Source organism: Peromyscus maniculatus, chromosome 20 (assembly GCF_049852395.1).
Source record: "Peromyscus maniculatus bairdii isolate BWxNUB_F1_BW_parent chromosome 20, HU_Pman_BW_mat_3.1, whole genome shotgun sequence".
Lineage (NCBI taxonomy): Eukaryota > Metazoa > Chordata > Mammalia > Rodentia > Cricetidae > Peromyscus > Peromyscus maniculatus.
This window is the reverse complement of record NC_134871.1, coordinates 11976543-11995211: the sequence shown is the minus strand read 5'-3', so window position 1 is coordinate 11995211 and position 18669 is coordinate 11976543. Positions and strand designations below refer to the sequence as shown.

General features: G+C 44.2%; 1 long non-coding RNA gene across 2 annotated transcripts in view; it reads right to left on the bottom strand.

The window, feature by feature from the left end:
• Positions 1-3632: 3632 nt before the first annotated feature.
• The window catches only part of LOC121824350 (uncharacterized), a 52323-nt gene continuing 37286 nt past the window's right edge, over positions 3633-18669 (bottom strand). The window contains exons 3-4 of one of the 2 annotated variants that reach the window (XR_013046330.1): positions 5440-5561; positions 3633-5262 (exon numbers count right to left, since the gene is read on the bottom strand). This is a non-coding gene — a long non-coding RNA (uncharacterized LOC121824350). Of the gene's footprint in view, positions 5263-5439; positions 5562-8715; positions 11116-15981; positions 16133-18669 lie in introns of those variants that run through there. The other variant, XR_013046332.1, reaches the window with a different exon arrangement.

Below are 18669 nucleotides of genomic sequence, written 5' to 3'. Positions count from 1 at the left end.
ATCAAAACAAAAGGAATGGAGAGGGGAAATCCAGAATGGCTTATCTTAAAATTAAAGAGACAGTACAATAATTCTTAAAGAAAAAAAATAACTCTGTCTGCCCTAGCACTATATAAGAGGTGAGTTCAAAATGTATGTAGGGTTTTAGTGACAAGAAAATCTCGCTAAGTCAGTGATCTTGGTGTCACAGGCTCCAAAAGACTTACTTACTATGACCTAGATGTAAATACAGTCCGACTCTCAGAAATGAAACCATCCTGATGCACTGGGAAAAGAAAATATTCTAGAGGTAAGAAGAAGCTGCTTGACCCAAGAGCCCTGCCTCTTACTAGTCAGCTCTCCGTCCAGGTCATTTCCCAGCCTGCCAGACGAAAATAGCCACACTGTAGATAAAATTACGTGAAAATTATACTTTTGACATGCATGCATGTAACTATTTTTAATTATAAATTAATTAGTCATATTATGTAATAACATAATCCCTTTCCACACATATTTACCTGCCATCAAAGTCTATGAAAAATAAATTATATTAAATGGAAATGAAGAAAAACAGCATGAACTTTAAAAGGTCTAAATTATAAAGAACTTTCAAAAATACCTTATTCTGTTAGAAAATACTACTTCAAGCCTGGACACTGAAAAGGAATCAAAGTCACGGAGTTGTTGTAAAAATCAGTTTTAATAGCATTTACCTTACTATGGAAAGTATTTATGACCCCAAAATACATGAAGTAACTCTAAATTGGAAATTTGGGGAGAGAGGAGAGAAAGCATCGTTCATACAGCATCACAGTTGGGTTAGGAACAAGCTCCTAGCAATTTCACACCTTGCACAACAGGCCTTTGGGAAACCCAGGATGAGCAGTTGCACATTCAAAGCAAGGCGTGCACTGAGGTGGATGTCAGAAAGAAACAGAGAATCAGTGTGCATGAGACAGAGGGGCAGCAACAGGAAAGGGAGGCAGAGACAGACAGCAGAGAATTTGGGGGGGAAGAGCTGAACTTCAGTCTGTTGCTTGTATTAAAATATATTTTTTATTATATATTTATATAATTATATATGTAAATATATAATTATATATTATATATACATAAATCTGGCAATACACTCAAGTAAATTCCAACTTCACAGTAAGCCAGTGGGAGTATGCTTTTTAGCACAGGCTAAAGGAGTTGGAACTCAGTATCAGACTTTGGTTTCTAATTCTTTGATCTTTCTCTACACTGCAGAAAGAAGAAAATCACTTGCTAAGTTTTCCAAACCTGTCAAAGAAGATGCTTAAATAAACAATGACTTTGAATTACCCTTGAGATAGAAATGCCCATATTTCCAAAGTAATTGCAATAATTATCTATTTTTCTTCAGTCACATACTCTGCGTAGGCAAAAATAGCCTCCAAGTTTATCTCATTTTATCTTCCTACTGGACCTGTGAGGTGAAGGTTATCATCAATGTGCATCAAATCTGGGTGTGGTGGTTAATAGGTGACTGAAATACCAACTCTTCGGGAAGTGGAGGCAGGGGGATGAGGCGTTCAAGGTCCTTCCCAACTACACAGCGAGTTAAAGGCCAGTTTTGGTTACACGAGACCCCATGAGGGAAAGTTAAATGAAAGCCATAAAAAAACTTTTCATAGATGAAGGAACTGAGGCAAGGGGCCGGGGGATGAAGAAACATGCTCAGCTACTGAATGGTAAATGAAGTTCTAACCCAGGCAGTGAGTGGGCTTTCTACTCTTCTTCATTATATTTCCACACCCCCATTTAAGTTTATTACCAAAGTGGAACAAGTTGTTTTTTAAAGTTTCCATAGAGCAAGTTGTGGTCATAAATTGGAACATTCTCCTGTAGGATTTCTATTACTGCCATTTCCTTCTCTAAGTACAAGACACACCTTGCTTTCGTGGCCCAAGAGCTCATCTTACCTTTAAAACACAATATCAAGGCTCCTTGTTCGCTAGCAAAATTCAGTAGGGGGTCCTTCCTAAATGTTCTCTCTCACTATGCAAAGACCAAGGACTTCAACTAATAAACATACCAACTAATTAATACATAATAATTCATAATTCATGTCTGTCTCAACATGATTGTACCTGAAGAAGTATTGCAGTATAGTAACTACAATACTAAAAAGCATGTATGGTCTCATCAGGAGATAGTGTCCCCCATGGAAAAGAACCATCCATGAATTTGGTTCTCAGATAAACATGAACTTCAATCCTGTATCTACTACTTGCTGGTCATGTGATTTTGAACTTCTCAGCACCCCACTACTCTCTCTAAAGTTAAATAATAATATCAGCTCTAAGGCAATGCCAAGTCATTTTGATATCAATGATCAGGTCCAAAAAATTCTCTTGTTTGATATCATTATTATGATTGTAAGTTGCCCTTGTTTTATAGGACATCTTATATATTCTTGCCACAGAGTAATTTATAAAAAGAGATGAGAGGGCTGCAAATGTAGCTCAGTTAGTAGAGTACTTACTTGCCTGGCATTCAAGGAGCCCTGAACCCTCAGAACCTAATAAAGCAGAAACTGAAGTACCTGGAGTCCTGAAAGTGGAGCTAAGAGGGCCAGGATTTCAGAGTCATGTGCCACGCAAGCTGCATCCTCCAGAATAAGAGTGGAATGACTGCTGTGGGAGTAGCCAACTGCTTCTGGGCTGGACTCGAGTTTCCATAAGCCTGGTTGAGAACTCTGAACTGTCGAGGTTATAGGCCCCAGTGGGGAAGCTACAACTGTCTGTTATCAATCAGCTTCCTAAACATTCATGTTTATGCCCATGTATTCCTACTGCTCCCAAGCTTCATGAGAGAAGCTTCTTACTGCAGTGTAACTGGCCAAAGTGCTGAGGATAAATTGCAGTGGAGTACTCAGGCCCCTATAGGACCTCTATGTCACCTCTTCCGAGGCTCGGGGAACATCACAGAAGAGGGGTGGAAAGAATGTAAGAGCCGGAGGATGCATAGATAGGCAACCAAAAAAAAAAAAAAAAACCCTCTTCTGGACATGGCATACTTACTGCACTCATGACCTCACTGTAGCTTTGGTTATCTACACACAACCTGCACAAGAGTTAGGCCATCACTGTTTCCTCATGCATTAGGGAGGGAACCATGAGGCCCTATCTCTTCCTGAGGTGTGAGTATTGACAACTAATGGCTGTTGGGAGGAGTGTCATTTTCTTCAGTGGTCTAGCCACTGACAGGTCACTTCTACCTACACTGAGCAAGAAACTCTAATGAAACTCAGTGGGTCACACACAACAAGAAGGCCTGAAATTAGGAGGGAACACTATTGGGATGACTGCTTTCCTTCAGCCAGAGAGGGAAGGAAATAAGAGAGGGAAATGGGGGATGAAAACAACTAAAATTAATTATGAAAATGTATGAGGAGGCTGGAGAGATGACTCAACAATTATTAAGTGTACACACTGCTCTTGCAGAGGACCTGAGTTCAGTTCCCAGCACCCATGCGAGGCAGCTCACAACCGCCTATTACTCCAGCTCAGGGGACCTGATACTTGTGGCCTCTGTGGACACCTGCACTCACTTCTACATGCTCATACACATACAAACACATATACATAAGTAAAAATAAAATAGGTGCTTCTTTTTTTCAATAATGTTTGTTTGTTTGTTTTTCGAGACAGGGTTTCTCTGTGTAACTTTGGAGCCTGTGCTAGAACTCACTCTGTAATCCAGGCTGGCCTCAAACTGACAGAGATCCACCTGCCTCTGCCTCCCAAGTGCTGGAATAAAAAGCATGAGCCACCACCACCCAGTTAATAAATGTTTCTTAAAATAAAATATAAATGTATGAAACTATAAAACGATAAAACTAAATAAGAATCAGGGAAAGTTTTAAGTTCAAGGTCATCCTCTGTCACATAGTGAGTTTGGGGGCCAGCCTGGGCTACATGATACTCTGTGTCAAAGGGGAGGGGGGAATCTTAATGAAATCCACTTCAGATGTGTCTTGATCAACGCGATTTTTTTCACATTGCATGAACAGTCAAAAAATGCTGACAGAAAGATCTAGTCTTTGGCTTCACAAAAACTGATCATCCAAATTGCTCTCACGCCTCTCCTTTCCATAAAGTAAACCTCCTTTGGCAGAAGTGAGCACTCCTGTGCCAAACCTTGGTGAAGCCAAACTTGAATGTAGTTTAGGCATTCATTCAATGGCATCGCAGATTTCTCACCCCCTGAGACATATGGTGTGCCGCATTTCTATAAAATACGATGGGAAAATCCTGACTCCTGGCAATCTGGTGTGCTGGGTGCCCACTGTCGGTGCTCACCTTGTCTTTAAAAATGAGCAGCATGTTAAACAGTGCACTGGGTGCGACTTCACCAAAACATCATCCATTTGCTTCTGGATGTCAAGAGAAGGCTCTCGAAGCAGCTAAGACACTGCATTTCCTCCCACACAACTGTTTGTTCAGTATTTGGTTTCCAGAGGTGCATCAAGTGCTCAGGTCGTTAACAGTCTACTGAACCAGTTGAACCCAAATAATGGGGCCCTTATTTCCAACAAAGTATAATTCAAAAAGTATAGAAGAGCCTTCCCAAACTCAACACTTTAAGCAAAGTGGAGCCGAAAGCTTAGCTGTTGGGGAAATGCTAGTGCTGGAAGAACTGAGGTTGAAAGAAAAGTGTTCACACGTTTGTAACATGTTTACTGGGCATCTTGGGCTCTGGGAATAGAGTGGTAATATAGATGATACACTCTACAGGTTCAAAGCAAGCCTGTACACAGGGTCCTTTAGACTGGCACGACGTCTTGGGAATTTGTTAGAGCCAAGAGATCCGAGATGGCAGGGGTAACTGATGGACTTTGACATCACAACCCTGGTATCTACGTCCTGCTTCCTTGGCCCAGTTCTAAATCTCTCTGGGCTTCAGCCTTGTCATTTAAGATAGGAGTGTGGCCTGCAGCTCTGTTGTGGGACAGAATGCGGAAAGTGCCAGCATCACACATGCCACTCAACCAACAGCCATTTCGTCAGGTCCCCCAGCCACACCAGCAGATCCTCCAGGAGTAACAGAAATGTGACGAGCCAGAAGCTGGAGGCCAAGGAAGCCCAGGCCGTCTCTGCAAACAAGGCGAGGCTTTCTGTAGCCAAGGTGGGGCATCAAAGCTTGAGAACACTGGGTACAGTTGGACAGAACACAAAAGCAGCCGGCATGGCTCACACATCTTCTTGTTGTGTCTCCTTGTTTCAGACTTGAAATGATTCAAGCGATTACTTCCTTAAGAAGCAGAAAATACAGAAAGAAATAACAAAACTTAGACATCTGAATCTGAAAGTCTCTTTTTTCCCTGCCCCTCTCCCTCTCCTTTCCCTTCCTCCCTCCCTCACCACCACCACCCACCCCCCCAACACACACACACACTTATAAAGGCATGATCTTGTACTCTACACTCACATAAAATCTGGGCACCAATTGCTTCTTGTAGCCTTTCCCAGGGTTTGAAAATAAATCTCAAATGCTCTGCCTCCACTGAGCTCAGCAAAGGTAGCAGCAGCTTGGACATACAAGTGCAAACGCTGGAAAGAAAAAAAATAATAATAACAGCCGTGGCCAGCTGCCAGCTCTCGGCCAATCAGTGGTTGAGTGTTTGGTTGCATCAGAGGCTGGGGCTGGGAGCTGGCTGAACCCCTGCAGCTGCCCAGTGCAACTGGAGACCACCCATGCTGAAGTGGACAGGCATGAGGAACAGTGTGCAACAATGGAGAACTCCAGAGGCCCGCAGTGTCGAGCCTTCACCTCTGTCCCCCTCGGCTTAGTGTGGGCTCAGAGAAAGTCGAATGAGAGAGAGAGAGAGAGAGAGAGAGAGAGAGAGAGAGAGAGAGAGAGAGACCTGGAATAAGCCAGCAGGCTCTGCTGTTAAATCACTGTCTCAGGCCAGCAGCAGAATCCTGGAATGGAAAAATATGTTTCTAGTGGAAAAGCACCATCCCAGGCTTCCCAGATCTCCTCTGAACTGGCGGGGCGGTTGCTCGATCTCACCCAACTTCGTTAACATCTTACCTGTGGGCAGCTGCAAAGACTGTTTCACACCTCTCTCTCCCAGTTCTAACACCTAATACTTCCTGATTGCCTCACACAGACACACAGCAGCTGCTGGTTCTGAAGATGGGCTTTTTCATCCGGGACTTGCTAGTGAGCCAGTCTGCACTGCTCTTGACAAATCTGGTTTCATTTTAAAGTCAAAAGAAAGGCCTCCTTCTCTGAAGCCTAACTCAGACACAAGTTGTGCCAATTGGTTATGAATGACAATGATGTGTAATGGAGGACGAAATAGACAAAATGACCAAAATAAAGAGCTGGGCCTGGGGTTCGATTCCTAGCATAGCATAAACTGAAAATGGAAACCCATGCCTAGAATCCTAGCTCTCAGGAAGTGAAGAGAAGAGGATCAAGGTTCAAATTCAAGGTCATCCTCAGCTACATCATGAGTTCAAGGCTAGCATGAACTACTTAAGGACTTGTTTTTAAAAAAAAATACAAAACTAACAAGAATAAACTGATAAGTGACAAACATTTGCTTCTTTAAAGCAAAAAGTTGAACCTAGCACAGAAAGCTATGTGTGCAACCTTTAGCACTGAGTGAAACTGTGGTGATATTGTGTTCCCCAAAATATCGTGTACCCGAATAAACTTATCTGGGTCAGAGAATAGAACAGCCACTAGATACAGAGGCCAGAAAATGGTGGCACTAACGCCTTTAATCCTATCACTTGGGAGGCAGAGATCCATCCGGATCTCTGTGAGTTCAAAGCCTCACTGGAAACAGCCAGGAATGGTGACTCTCTCCTTTAACCCCCAGGAAGTGATGGCAGGAAGCAGAAAAGTATTTAAGGTGTAAGCAACAGGAACTAGAACCTGGTTAAGCTTTCAGGCTTTCGAGAAGCAGTTCAGCTGAGATCTATTTGGATAAGGACACAGAGGCTTCCAGTCTGAGGAAACAAGATCAGCTGAGGAATTGGTGAGGTGAGGTGGCTGTGGCTTGTTCTGCTTCTCTGATCTTCCAGTGTTGACCCTAGTACCTGGCTCGGGGTTTGTTTTTATTAATAAGATCTTCTAATAATTTGTGCTACATGAAACTTCTACTCCCAACTGATGGATGTCTCTACCAAACAAACCTAACCCACCACACACACACACACACACACACACACACACACACACACACACCAGCTCCCACCATTAATACTCAGGAGGAAAGTTAAACCTGAAATTCAAAACTGGAGAACCCTTTACTTTCCAATTCTAGATAAGTCTAGAGACAACCTGTCGGATTTAGACCTGTTTGTGTATTTTCTCAGTGATGTTAATCTACAGAAAGATTTGAGAACCCCACAGAAGATTCCTTACATCATAACCTTCGTCCTGTACCAGACAGCTAACTAGTATCACTCAACGGTATAGCCTGGCTGAGTACAATAAGAGTGCATCACAGAGCGCAGGGCAACACAGAATGCAGAGCAGCACAAGGCGCAGGGCGTCACAGAGCTCAGAGTGTCACACGGCACAGGGCATCACAGTGCACAGTGCATCACAATGCACAGTACATCACAGAGCACAGGGCGTCACAGAGCACAGGGCGTCACAGGGCACAGTGCGGCACAGAGCTCAGGGCATCACAGTGCACAGTGTGTCACAATGCACAGTACATCACAGAGCACAGGCATCACAGAGCACAGGGCGTCACAGGGCGCAGGGCGTCACAGAACGCAGGGCGTCATAGAACGCAGGGCGTCACAAAACGCAAGGCGTCACAGGGCGCAGGGCATCACAGGGCGCAGGGCGTCACAGAACGCAGGGCGTCACAGAGCTCAGGACGTCACAGGGCGCAGGGCGTCACAGGGCGCAGGGCGTCACAGGGCGCAGGGCGTCACAGGGCGCAGGGCGTCACAGGGCGCAGGGCGTCACACAGTGTAGTGTGTCATAGGGCAAAGGGGCTCACAGAGAGCAGTGTAGGAAGAATTTGCTTTTGCGACATGATACACTCCAGAAGCAGATTGGAAACCCTAGAGGTTCGGTCTCCAGCTCTTAGGAAAGAGCTCCAGACAGAGGAAATGGAATCGTTGCACTTGCTCCGTAACTGGAGAGATGCCCAGCGATGCCCCACACCCAGACCCAACCTCGTAGAACGTGAGCTACCATCTTCTGAGTTGTGGAGCCCTGGCTGTCCTGGAACTCACTCTGTAGACCAGGCTGGCCTCCAACTCACAGAGCTCCACCTGCCTCTGTCTCCTGAGTGCTGCTGGGATTGAAGGCATGAGCCACTACCGTTGGTTGTTACCGTCTTGTAAAGCTGAGTCTCAAATGTTAGTGCACATGAGAATCTTAACCAAACTTCAGGTCCCTGTGCCTCACAGGAGCTAAAGAGAAACGCAAAGTTTCCATTTGGTTCAGCCATGAGTGCTCGGGAATTCCTCTAGCACTTAGACAACTCAGAGCCAAACAGCACCAAGGCGTAACTGGGATGCCTGGGCTGAGAGTGCTCCGGCCACCAGCTAAAGACTGGGGCAAAGGGGGTCCTCTCTTAGGGCTGGGGAAACAGCTAGGTCAACAAAACACTTGTCTTGCAATTGTGAGGACCTGAATTTGTTCCCCAGAACCTATATATTTTGTGTGTGTGTGTGTGTGTGCACGCTATCATAGTCACTGTGAGTTCGTATGTGCATCGTATGTCATGTTGTGTCTGGGAACAATTTCCCTGGAGTCATCCACCGCCTCTGGTGACAGTCTTTCTACCTTCTCTTACGTACAGATCCTGAGCCTTGAAGGAAGAGATTTGATTGAATACATCTTATTTAGAGCCGCGTGCTCCAAAGTCTCCCCCGCTTTCTGCATGTACATTGTCCAGACCTGCCCAGGTTCAAGCCAGACAAAACCCGAGCACTGAAAAGGGGAAGTGGATACAAAGTCCCTCCCCTAACCAAGAAGCTATGTGCAATTGATTTTGATGACCTGCCACCCATCTCTACCTGAGTGAGAGCCTTTGTCTAATCCACGCAAAGGTGATTTCCTCCTCGATGAAGCCCTGAAACCTAAATGAGAAGGGAAGTGGAGGATCTTCCCCTGGAGCATGGCACAGAATACAGCCATGCCTCAAGTACCACAGAGTATTAATAATGGATGTATTCATGTATCTAATACCGGGTCCTCAGAGAAACACGGCTAGGAAACTTGGCCAGGAGCCTTCCCCACGGGTGGCTCCCATCAAACATCAGCAATGTTTCAATCTAGAATATGTTTATGCCATATCCGCAGAAGTCCACCCAATTACATGGAACTCTGCATCTCTTTCCCCCAGTCTATACTCAAAGATCTTAAGTGTCCTTAATATGCAATGGTTTCTAGGAGCTCTACTGGCCTGGCTTCTCTCCTCTGAAGGTGCTTCGGGGCTCAAAGTCTTAAAGGTGCCTGACCCCTGCCACAGGACCACAGCATTCTACACGTAGGATGGGCTATTTAGACACTGTCTAAAATACACACCCAGGGATGTGTGTGTAGGAGATGTTTCCTCTACCTTTTATTTCTTCTTTGCCCCCAGATTTTGTTTTCTTTACTCACGCATCCTAAACCAATTGATCCTTTCAGCCCCAATCCCTCTGCTCCCATTGTCATTTAAATTCCTGCCAGTCAGTTGCTGGCCCACTACCAAAGGGGCATTCTTGCAAGGGCTGTTCTTTCAGAACATAAATTTACAAGGTGTTTTAATATAACTGGTTTTAAGAGATGGCAAGTAATCCCTCTAAGTATTAAAGCAGCAGTGGAGTGCTCCTTTCCCCGACATGCCAACACATTCACACGTTTGTCATCCCACAGGGCCAGCTTTCTTGTGCCAGCTGAGGAAAAACGCCTAGGTAGGACCTTTGTTATTAAATCGCTGTCATATCACAACAGTAAATGCAAACATTATGGAATCTCTGGCTTGTGAGAAACCATGTCTCCGAGAGACAGAACGAATTTGCCTTGAGACAGGAGCAATGGTCCTTTCCACTCAGCATTGGTTTGTCTAGTGGCTTGTCCTCAGAGCTTTCTAGGGGTTTGGATCACGTCACCCTGCATCACATTGATGTTCCACTTTCTACCCAGAACCCAGGCATGCTATACTGATATACTCTCAATTAGAAATGGTGAGGTCCAACAGTATGGCTGCCTAAACAATACCCGAACAGGGACAACACCAATAGACATGCTAACATGGAAGGGGGAAACTTCAGGGGGGTCTACCCCTAGACAAAGAACTACAGGCCACTGAGGAATGCTGGCACAGGGAGAAGTAGTTTTCCTCAAGGATAAGCCCCCTAACTGGTTATCCAATACCAATTGGTCTACCCTGAAATCACATGCAGATGAGTACCACTAAACACACTGAGCAAGTTATATTTATGTATCTATGTATTTGTGTGTGTGTGTGTGTGTGTGTGTGTGTGTGTGTGTGTGTGTGTGACAATAATAAAGAAAAAGAGGCCATGAATTGAAAAGGGGCAAGAGAAGGACATGAGAGGGATTGGGTGTAAGAAAAGGAATGTGGGGGGAGGAGATAATGTAATTATATTTACATTTCAAAAAAACGAATTAAATATATATACCCATAGACACGATTGCTCTCAACCTTAGTCAGAGAAGATTCTTTTTCACAGTAGGCAGCAGACAATGGAGAGATGCATTGGTCAGAGTGCTAGGAAAAAGAGACCAAATGCTCAGCCTTCAATGGACCTCTTTCTCAAGCCCCACCACCGAGGCTCAGGAAACAGCACAGAAGAGGAGAGAGAAAGAAGAGCGGAGTGGAAGGGTAGAGTGGAGAGCTCTGAAATGCCACCCTCTGGGCATGGCATGGCTAGTGCCATCATGAACTTACCGCAGCTGGACCTAGCTGCGCAAGACAAAGCCAGGCAAAATCCTGACAGAGATGGGGTGGATGGTCTCCATGCCCCACGGAAGAGCTACTAGCCGTTTATAGTTTTGGGGAAGGAAGAATCACTCATCTTTGTGGGTGTGGCCGTTGGTAGCAGTATACAACGCTTCTCTAGTGAATGGCTCACATCCATTCTTGTTATATGGCCATCACTAGTTGGTTATCTAAAAAAAAAAAGTTGGGAGGGGTCATGTTGTTGAGGAATATTTAGGGATAAATGTGATCTCAGTTCACTGTTCGTTGTGTATATGTGTTTCAAATTCTTGAGAATAAAGAAAAACTTTTAAATGTATTTACTATATACATTTGAAGATGTTAACCATGATATTATGAAACAGAAATCACTTTTTTTCTCATGAAAAACAAAGAAAATGAAAAATATGCTGTAAAAATGATAATATGAAAAAATATCCAAGATATATTTGTAGAGGAAAAAGCAGATTTCTAATCAGGAAGCACAGTATGGGCCCTATCTGAAAACATGGTGTGTCTTCCTGCCTTGGCACTCATGTGCCCAGAGCATAACCATACTTGATCGTGGAGTCCCAGGACAATCACATAGGACCAGGTACTCTTTCTGGAGAGAAGTTCTCCATCTTTTTACTTAGCCATACGTTTTAAATTTTCTATAGTGAAGCTAGAACTTGAATAGAGACAAAAAGTAAGGGATTGTTTGGTCTCTTCAAATGCCACAAAAGACTGAAGCATGTCCAAAACAAATGACCTTTTCCACCATTCCCTTGAGAAGGTGAAGGAAGAGAGAAGACATTTGCACTGATTCCCAAGTGTGGGGGGGGGAGCGGGGGGAGGGCATAACTTTCTATTCTAGGCTGATGACTCTGCTAGCTGCCCACACAGTTGGTCAACAATGTAGCAGGCGTTTGTAATTAACATGGACAGAGTAAAGAACACACACACAGGTGTGGGAGGGATGGGAGACTTTTGGTGAGGGATGGATGGGGAGGCAAGTCAAAGAGACAGTGGGAGCTGGGTATGGTGGCACTAGCCTGCCACCCCAGCTCTCAAAAGGGCTGTGGTAGAAGAACAGCAATTTCAAGGCTAGCTTGGTCATACAGCAAGAATCTGTCTCAAAACAAACAAACAAACAAAACACCAACAGAAGAAAAAGCAATTGAAGATACAGAGGTGTGGGGGTGATTTGATGAATTGCATCTTAATTTATTGAAACCCAAAAACGTTCCACTGTGAAGCCCAGAGTATAAATTCAAATTAAATCTAGCCGAGCAGCTCAAGGCAAAAGAAAAACTGCACAGTTAATGATCTCCTAGCAACTTCAAAAGCAGGACTGGGCCCCAAGTCGAGAGGCAAAGAGGTTATGGAAGGTGCTGGAAGCTTCCCACTGGGTCTGTTCAACAGAGTAAAATAAGACCTGAAACTGGCAGATTGCTGACCACACCCCTGAGGCTCGGGACACTACAAGACCAAGGAACCCGGAAGCCTGGATGCTCCTTTTAACTAGAGTCCTGGGTGCAGGCGCAGCGCCTAAACACAGGGTGTCTGGCTGCCTCTACGGGAACCAAAGCCGGCTCAGAGCTCACCTCCCTCCCTCTTGGTTCAGGAACATATTTCAAAATGCCACTTTATTAACATCTAAACAAAAACACCTCTCCGACAGGGATGAAGGAGCACAGAAGAAGCAGTATCCCCACCTATTGTTCTGCCCCATCGAAATCCTCCTGTGATGGATTGTAAAAGGCAGCTATGGAGGAAACTGTGGGCGACCGCTGAATTCAGAACAAACGGTGAGGCCTTCTGAGGAAGAGGGCTGATGGATTAAAATGCTCTGAGGAAAGACATCTCACACCGCGCCCGAATAGGCCATGCCGGAATGAGAGGAAATTCGGCCTGCAATTTCCAATCAAGGGAGAGCTGGCAGAGCGACAGAATTTGAGGCTTCCTCGGATTTACACTTTATCTGCTAATTAGCATTAACATGCGCGGTAGAGGTGCCTCACCAGCTTGTGGCACAATTTAAAAAAAAAAGGAATGTGTTACCATCACAGAATGTGTAATTACTTTAAGCACTGGCTGAAAATTGCAGGGTTCTTCATTGCAGAATTTGTATATATTTATTGTTAGAGATAAACTTGTTGAAGTATATCTAATCTAATTTTATGTTATAATTCCTGTTTAAGATAATTTTAGTGTCAGCAAGCCAAGAACTGAAGTAAATACTGCCGTAAATTGTAATACATTAAAATACCAGAGCAATGCATCCATTCAACCGTGACTCGACTCATGCATTGTTTAAGGGCAGAGGAAAAGAGAAAATTCTCCGATTACATCAAAACGCACATAGGTCCTGTTTGTTCCCCTCGCCTGTGTCAGGTCAGCGGGCTGAGGGCATGGCCAACATTGCCCTCCTTCCGGTCCTTGGAAACGGGAAGAATGGCTTTAAAAAGAGCCGTAGATTTCCATTTCCCTCAGGTAGGATTTACTGTTTTTGCAAAAATCTCCTCAAACGACTGTTTCTTCCCACATGGCAAATGCACACTAGGACAGATTATTTGGCTTTACATCATAAATAGGCTATTATTTGTTTTAACTTCGAGTTAAGGCGTAGTTTAAATTTCTCCTTAAATTGTTAAGCGAGACAATTTAGAGCTACGACAAGGAAGCTACAGTGTGCTTTTCCATAATGTGGTGTGACGGCAGGGGCTACCAAATCAAGCAAAAGCAATTTCTTATGGGGAGGGCAGGGGGAGGTGAATTACAGGGAGAGCCCCGCCTGCAAATGGGCGCTCTCGGGCTGTTTGTTTTGAAGCAGCGCTCTGCCAAGCTTGCTGAACTCGCAAAGATGTGGAGATAAGCTCTGCCTCTGGAAAGAGACTGCCAGATCTCCTGCTATTCCTAACCCATAGCTGACCATCCCTGCCTTGGGATGCCCTGCCTTCTCCCAGGGCTGGGGGTACATGCATCACGGGGTCACAGTTTGTGTTTCTAAGATGTGAGAAGCTTTCACAGCTGGGTTCTACTAGTCTCATGGGGAAGGCATTGAAATCAAGGGTCCTACCGGTACTGGGTAGGGCAATTCTTTCAGATACTGTCCTAGTATTTTAATGTCTGCCTGCTGACCTCCCTGTTGTAAGACAAATAGAGGAGGAGAGGGAGACTAGTGACTGAGGCTATCTCCAAGCACTGATGCAGGAGTTGCTCCGCATCCTTTTGCCAATGCGCTGCAATAATTAATTTCAATATTTTAAAAGTCCTGATATATTAGCCTTATTTTAGCCTGGAGAAGCAGGCTTGCTCAGCGCCTTCAAAATTTATTTATTTTCTTTTGTTTTTTTATGGCTCCTTTTTAACTTGGGAACATTATATTTTCTGTTCAGTGATTCTCAATTATACAAGCCAAGTGCATAAAATATAGGACCAGAATGCCTACATAACCTGGCTACTCTGAGATGATGGGAGTGGAATGGGCAGAACGGAGTCTTCCCCCAGAGCCCAGGATGCCTGGCAGTAGCAATAACAGCAGCAGTTCATGGGGCTCACTCTGGAGGCTATCACATTGAACAAGTATTAACCCTGGCGCTGGGGACAAGGACTAGGCAAGTATTTACAACACACTGTTTCTGATGCACTCTGAGGCTCCAGAAGGATTGAGAAAAGGACGACGTTTGTGCCAGCCTCATCCCTTGCAAGATGAGCCAGGCTGTGGTGTGCACTTGAAGTAACTATCCTTAGTTCACCTCCGGAAGTATTCGCCTCACAGTGCCACTAATTCCCCTCATGCAGTAGCCACCCGTTCCCTCATTTTGTGGAGAGTGTTTTGTATAATCAATCTTAGTAATCTGAGTAAAAGTTACAAATGACAGTGTAAAGCCACACAATTGTGCATGTGTGTACAAGGCAACCAGCAGCTTGAACAGAGAGTTGACTGTGTTGGCCAGATATGGACACAGATGCAAGGGACTTCTCTAGGGCTGTCTCCTGTCTTGGCCCATTGGAACTGCAATAACAGGATACCGTAGCCCAGGGTGGCTTACGAATAACAAACATTTATTATTTACAGCCCCGGAACCTGGGCAGTGCAAGCTTAAGACACCAGTACACTGGATGCCTGATAAAGACTCACTGCCTGGCTCATTGCGTCCTGTGTTCCGTCACAGGCAGGAAGGGCAGGAGAACTCTCCAAAGGACACTAACCATGAGCCACTCACCTCCTGAGGCTCCCCCTCCTAGTACCGTGAGTTAAGACCTAGTTTAAACTCCTCCCGAAAGTGTTCAGGGCAAATGAACCATTTAAATTGAGGGAGGAAGGCAAGACCTTCTGTGTGTAAGACTAGAGGGAAATGATTTCTGAAACAAGACGTTCTCGTACACAAGGACTTGTCAGGGTTCATATGAAGTAGTGTGAGCTGCTAGCCCTAATTAGAGCTTTCCTCACCTAAACCCTTAACTTCTGCCTTGTACCATGTATACCCTGGAAGCCCGACACTAACACTGTCCTTAACCAAGCCCACAATGGATCATGAAGGGTACAAGGCAAACTGGGTTGCTGTCCCCTGCAGGCTGTACTATGACTTCATGTTCAAGCTCTACATGGATTTCCTTGCCTTGCCTTCAAGGCAATTTCCATACAGGTTTTTGGATAGTATTATTAATTATGATACCTTTATTACTCTAATAGATTCAAATTTAAATTTTTTACTGTTGGTGTAGCTATAAGAAGTAGGCTGGCATGACATGCTGCTGTGCAGAGTTCAAGTTCAAGTTCAGCGATTGATCAGTGAGGGAATAGAGCATGCGCCTGCACAGCATTGAAGGGAGTCTCAGAGAAGAATAAGATACAAAAATGCAGAAAGAATTGATGCAAGTCTACTGAAATTACCAGCAGCCTATATCCCTCCTGCTGTAAGGGTAGCTGTATGAACGTCACCATGAGCGCATCTAGAAAGTCCCCTCTGCCTAGCCACACACAGGAACTATGCCATTCTGTAGAGAAACAGAACCAGGGACAACCCACAGCCCCACAGGAAGGGAGATAAGGAAGAACATATAATGACCATGTCCTCTTCTCTTCTCCTGCCCCCATTGGCCACACTCAACAAGAGGTCAAAGAGCAGGAGATTTTGTTGATGCCTCTCAGAAACCAGAGCAGGCTGAAGAGCAGGGGGAATCCATTTGACGGGCTTTCCAGAGCAAGTCCTTTAACTTCTGCAAAGAAATGCCTTATGGAAACCAGGCATCCCATGGGCTCCCATACAACTATAAATCCCTCCAGTAAAACCAATTTGTTACCACTTTTCACTTCTTATGGATTTTCACAGGAGTCCTTGGAGGCCAACAATTACCATTAACTGCGGTTGTCACCAATGTCTTAGAAACACACATTCCTGGAGTGCACATGTCCAAACATGCTAAGTGGACTTTTAACTATCTTTTACCAAGAACTACATTTACAGGCTCTTAATTATGTCCAAATTGTTTACATTTTCCTTCGGGATGGGGCCTTGTTAACCACGCAATAAAAAGAAGTCCCTTATCTTTATGACTTCAGACAGAGTTCATTTCGTCATCCCCATAGCTGTATTACTGGGACCTGTTTTTTTTTTTTTTTAATTCTACTTCTGTATTGTATGTATGTATTTGGAGGGGGAGCTGTGCATGTATATTTGTGCACATGTGTGTGTAGAGGACAAAATTCAACATTGAGTCTTCGCTCTATCACTCTACACCTTATTCTTTGAGAGAGGGTCTCTCCATACCCCTGGGGCTTACTGACTCAGCTAGATGGACTAGCCCACAACAAGCCCACTGGGATGGACCCCAGGGTCCTCCTATCTCTACCTCTCCAGTGGTAGAATCCTAAGTGTGCTCAACTACACTGGGCTTTTTACGTGGGTGCTGGGGGTTGAACTTGGGTCCTCACGCTTCCATAGCAAGCACTCTGCCAAGTGAGCTATCTCCTCACGATCATCAGAATAGTCTTACCTCAGCATCTTTCTCTAGTCTTGACTTTAAGACAAAATTCTACACATCACAGCGATACATCTTTAACTCTTACACGCTCTCCCTCCCTGTGGTAACTGAGGTTCTACCTGTCATAGATTATTGTTTCCACTCCGGATTGCTGTTCAGTGGCTTTAGAAGGAAAATGACTCTCCTGTAGTGCCTTGCGGAACTTGTCTTTAGGATCATGACAAGTTGTTCTATCTATAATTTTGGCCTACTATGGCTACTGTTACTTGTATGAGGTACACTTCCTTAGACTCACCTAAATCCGCCTTTGACCTATGTTTCTGCATCTGATGAGTTAATATTCTTATGAACAAAAAAAGGCTCTAACTTCCTCATCAGGAATCCTTTATTCAGTGAGAGAGGTAGTTTTAACTTACAAAAAAATATATATTTTTTTCCTCTATGGTGTCTGATAAGGTTTCTTTCGGTTTAGATTTAAATGGATGTGACTGAAAAATATTTTTATTTTCTCTAAGAACAGATTTGATGCCCAGAACAGCTCGTGTTGTAACAGGTGTGGTGAGAAAATGAGAAATTGTATCGGCTTTAGACCAACACAGCCCTGGGCAGTAGACCTCGATCTCCTGCTACTGCTCACTATCTTCGGCTAACTCTTTAACCTCTCTACTTGTTTTTCCTACACTACAAATGGTGTAAGAAGTCCTGCTTGGTGTCAGCTTTGTGTGTTTGTTAAATGGGATTCTGTAGGCACAATACCTAGGGTATAATACTTAACCACAGTACTGCCCATCTCCTGACTCCTAACTGTCTTTCCCGTCACACCCCTGGTGTCTTTGTAGACCTTTGCTCCAGGCCAGATCCATGAACAAGTACTTTGCAGTTTTGCCTCTTTTCTCTGTGTGTTCCTGCTGCCTTCTCATCTTTTTTCCCCACATGCCTATCAGAGTCAACAAAGCTGAAGATGTAGTAATGTGCATGTTTAAATCTAGCTGGAATAAGATAACAGGGAGTGATAAAGATTGTGGGAAACTAGACAATGTTTATCTACAAACACCCCAAGCACAATGCACACATATGATTTATTTGCCAAGTAAAATAGTGCAGTAAGTTGAACTTGGATATGGGTAGCCATTTTGCAAAGCTACCTTCCAACAAATCTATGGGCAGTCACGGTTCCCAAGTCTTAGATATTATTGTGCTCTGATGCTTGAATTTGAGTTGTAATTATGAGCAATTTTCTATAAAATCTTTCCTAAAAACATCTACCCATGGTATGTAAGAAACAACTTTGCAGATGTGTGCATGCAATAATCAAGATTTATGTGTTTACTTTTCTCTACTAAAGAAGCTGTAGACATAGCCAAAGATTGTCCCAGATATACATATTTTAGAAAGCTGATAAAGAAAGCTAAGAATGTTTCCAGAAACTGGTATACACCAGGCAGCTACACAGCAACTCAGGAGGGCAGTTCTGTGAGCCATCAACATTCCCTGATTCTCAGTGTACAAGTAAGGTGCATAATGAATGCCAACAAAATGGTAGAGGCACAGACTTCCTTGCCTGTCATGTGAGCTAGGTAAGTCACTTTATGTTTTTCATCAGTAGCTTCTACTTCTACATAACAAAAATTAAGACAGGAGTTTTTAGCAAGGCAGAAGTGCTCATGTCTATAATCCCAGCTTTCAAATGGTTAAGGCAAGATGATTAATTACCATGAGGTGTCATACAGTGAGCTTCAGGTTAGCCTGGGCTACAGTGTGAGACTTTAACT